This window comes from Babylonia areolata, chromosome 6, assembly GCF_041734735.1.
Source record: "Babylonia areolata isolate BAREFJ2019XMU chromosome 6, ASM4173473v1, whole genome shotgun sequence".
NCBI lineage: Eukaryota > Metazoa > Mollusca > Gastropoda > Neogastropoda > Buccinidae > Babylonia > Babylonia areolata.
The window spans coordinates 23003596-23008043 of record NC_134881.1 but is presented as its reverse complement, the minus strand read 5'-3'; positions in this window follow the sequence as shown (position 1 = coordinate 23008043).

The window sequence follows — 4448 nt, the reverse complement described above, 5'->3', positions numbered from 1 at the left end:
TGAGGGATTTCAGGCGCTGGTTCCCACCCCGCTATTCATGATAATGATAATAAGCATTTACATCGCGCTGAATCTTGTGCAGATACAAATCAAAGCGCTTTCACACCAGTCATTCACACACATGCCTAACTCTAAACATGAGAAACTGAAGACAAAGAAAAAAGGCAGGGGTGGGAGGCTATCTTGGAAAGAGGTGTTTAAAAAAAAAATCTAATTTTCATTTTTAGGTCGGACTTGAAAGAGCTGAGTGGGGAGACCTGACGAAGCGAACGAGGGAGTTCATTCCAAATGCAAGGTCCAGAGACAGAGAAAGACCGGCGGCCGACAGTGGAGTGTTTGAATCTGGGTATGTGCAAACAGAGTGGATCTGAAGCCGATCGTAGTTATTGCAAAATTAGTATTCACCTTTGATTCCACCCCCAATCCACCCGGTTTTCCCCCAAATCTCCATTCAGCCCACCCTCCTTGATCACCAACCTTGTAAAATGATAACATTCAACTGTGAAAATGAAAAAAAAGAACAGAAAAAAACTCTGCAATTACAGCAGTATACCTATGTGTGACGGGAAACTAATCAAACAAAATAGCACTACCGTTTCGCTGTCTGTCCGTGTGTTATAGTCTGATCTGGGCGCACTTCTTCTGTGGTTGTATATCTGACACATGATATGATATCTTTGTTGTTTTATTTATTTATTCATTTCGTTTTTAGTCCAGTCGACCACGCAGGGCATTGTCGTGGCTGACATAGGCTACTGATCTCACAGACCTGGAATCCGTGTGCTTTAGGTGTGTAGGGTGGGGCAATGGGTACGTTCGTTTCACGGTTGACAGTTGGGCCTTCCGTGTCTGTGAGACTGCAAAATGTTGCGTGTGCGTTGTGTATCTACTGTGTGTGTGTGTGTGTGTGTGTGTGTGTGTGTGTGCGTGCGCGCGCGGGTCCGCTGAGTAATGCCTAGATTCGTTCCAGTCATTAATTTGCCTTCTTTCTCTTCGCTGTCTTTTAATGGTTTTTTTTTATTATTTTTTTTTTTTTAAAGTTCTTGTCTTATTATCTTATGTCGTCTTTATGCTAATGTTCTACACAACCTACGATAGTCTTTAACGTCTTGATCAACGCTTTGGGTTCATGCAATGACCGACCAAGGTTGATGTATCAATGACCGTATTCCGTTTGTTTATTCATTCCTGCCTCAGAACACAGCCTCAGATTAGAAGAGAAGACCTTCGACTACGGTTTATTTATTAAAGACTATATCTCTTTATTTATTTATTTGTCTTTTTATTTGTTTATTTATTCCTGCCTCAGAACACAGAGCCTCAGATTAGAAGAGTAGACCCAGGTCCACGGCTCAAATCAAACACAAGCTGGGATGTCCCCTCTCTCTGTCTCTCTCTGCACGTGACCTTCGGTGGGGCTGGGGCTGGAGCCTGAGATGAGATGACAAATAGAAGTCACTATACTGGACACGTATTTTTTGTGTGAACAGAACGGGTAGAAAGGGACATGGTCTAAGGGAAACAATCTCTTTACAATTGAACATGTCTTGACATACCATGGTCGCCTCCCATGACCTGACGGCCTTCTCTCTCTCTCTCTCTCTCTCTCTCTCTCTCTCTCTCTCTCCCCACCCCACCCCTACATAAGCATTAGGGAGGATGCGCGGGACCATTTTCGTCAGGACTCCACGGTTATTTTATTTTATTTTTTTAGCGAGAACCGTGTGCGTATGTGCGTCTCCATTGTCGGTTTTTCTGGAAGGCTAGAATCTCGTCATGGAAAAGGCTGTTTTGACGAAAAGATTTGGAACTATTTCGGTGATCATTTTTGCAAGTTTACAAGCTATGTTTGGTTTTATAATTACACCAATATTTGCTTTAATCTTCTATGTTTACTGTGAGTGTATTTTCTTGTCAAATCATCTCTGCTATTAAGTATTCAAACTGATCTATTTGAAACGCAACACGGAGCGTCATCTTCGTTCGACTTTGGAGAGACTTGACAAACCGAACATCAGTTTGAAACATCATTTTATTCACAGCGCACATATTTTTTCGTGTCTTTGTGAGTTGAGGGAAGAGGGGCTGGGAAGGGGAGGAGGAGAGGGGAGGTGGAGGTGGGGTGTTATTTTGGACAGCTGTCAATGGGATCTATTAGATCATATATTCCATTTCAAGGCAAAGGTTCCATGGATTACGCGATCTGTTTTTTTTGTCGTTTATTAACGCCAGATCCGGATCGGAGGAATCCACAACTTTTTTGTTTGTAAAGTAATAAACTTACCGTGTTGCTTTCTTTTAAAATGCTGTAGATTGTTGTTTGGTTCAGTCTGTACAAAGAAAATGATGTGATCAAACTCTGCCGAAAAGTTGTCCAAAGAAAGGCAGTTCAAACCCAGAAAAGCTAGCTATGGTGATTGGCTGCGCATGACGTCATATGACATACTTCCCGCTATGCAAGCGACGAAAAGTTCCCGACGAAAGCGGGCCTGCACACCCTACCTATTATCTTTCATAGGACTGCACTTTGTAACAAACCACCCAGTACTGACCACAATAAATTCTAAAAGGCGGGTGTTTACGGTCTATTTCATTAATATCGGTGACCATTAATTCTGAAGGACGGGTCATTCTCTCTTTTCATCAATATCTGTTGGATTGTCAGCTGTCTGTCTCTCTACTTCTCACTCCGCATCTCTTACACACACACACACACACACACACACACACACACACACACACACACACACACACATGTATATATTGTAAAAAGGGGGGAAGGTGTTTGGTTTGGGTAGGTCAGGTTTACACTCAAAACAGGACCATGAAGTGGCGTTTATAAGGTGTTTACTAAAGAACAGCACAGTCCTGAATCACACAAATCTGTTCTTCTCCATGTCGTCTCTGGCCTTTCAGAACTTTCTGAATCTTAGAAGGGTGTAGGGGGTAATATAAGAACTAAATGTGTACCTCACTTTGAAATATTTCCTCCCAACACACTGTTCCCAATAAAGTTAACGAACTACAACACTCCCCAGTTTGATGGAACAGTTTGACCAATCTTGGCTTGCCTTAATGATGGTGAGCGACTGATTGACAAATCCGCTACTCGCATTCTGATTTGTTCCTTCAAACGATGCTTGATCTCATTTGCTATGATTCAAAACCTGCTCCTTTACACATTCCGTGAAGACAAGTTAAATATTTTACGTCACAAGGAGAGCGGAAGGGAGGGGGGGGGGGGGGGTTGGAAGGGGGGGGAGGTGTAACGCCGGTAATATTGCTGTTCCTTATTCTTATCCCTAACAATGCTACTCCCCAAGATAAAAGCGAAGGGTGAGAAGGGGTTATTCCAAACAATTTTATTGGAAAGATTTACTGTTTGTTGTTTGAAATGAAAGTTGTAAATAATGAATGAAGGTGGTGTTTGAACTGAAAAGGAGAAACATTCCCAACTGTTCAACCAACTGGTTCTCTCTTGGGGCATCCGTGTTACACACAGAGACAACTTGAAGCTTATTGTACAGATGACAAACACTCAAGTGACCAAGTCGTAACCCTTCATCAGTGATCCCATTAGACTGTGTCACATTATTCACCATGGTATAAATAGGGGGAAAATGACAGCGTACTGTTATGAGAAATATTATTTAGAACATTCTTTATCAATGAATTATAGAATAATAAGTGGAGTAATAAGGAGTATGAGAGAGAATAATATATATAAAAAAATGCACTAAGGGGAAAAGGAAGATAAACACTCAAAACGAGAGAAATTGCACAAATGTCTGTTTTCAGTCATTGCTTGAGAGCAGTAATAGTAACAGAAACACAGACTTAAACACAGGAAAGACATGGGAAATGACAAATTATTCAGTCAATGTTTAATTGTCTGTGTTTGCTGTATGCTGTGGACAAGCTTTGGCAGGAACTTCATACAGCGCCGGCAACGATGCTGAATTGTGAGGGTGAGACAATCTCGAAGACACGAATCCTCACAAAGTGATTTTCCACAGCACAGCACAATGATTTATTAGAAAAACAAATGTCATAGGACAAATTATCAAATAGTTCAGTTCAGTTACTCAAGGAGGCGTCACTGCGTTTGGATATATCCATATCACCACCGCGAACCTATAAATAAGTGGACAAAACCAATGGCCGCGCAACTGACGCCACGCAGCCGTCATGCCAGCTCTTCCGGAAGTCGCGCGCTGACAGTGCAGTTAATGTGTGTGTGTGTGTGTGTGTGTGTGTGTGTGTGTGTGTGTGTTTTGCAAGCTGAAGTCTGTTAAAGGGCTGTCCACCACATAACAAGCCTGTTTATGACTTAACATATCAGTCTTTGGTCATGGCAATGTCGAAGTTGCCACTGTGTGTGTGTGTGTGTGATGTGTGTGTGTGTGTGTGTGTGCGTGTGCACTGTATGTGCCCCGTGTGTGTTGTGT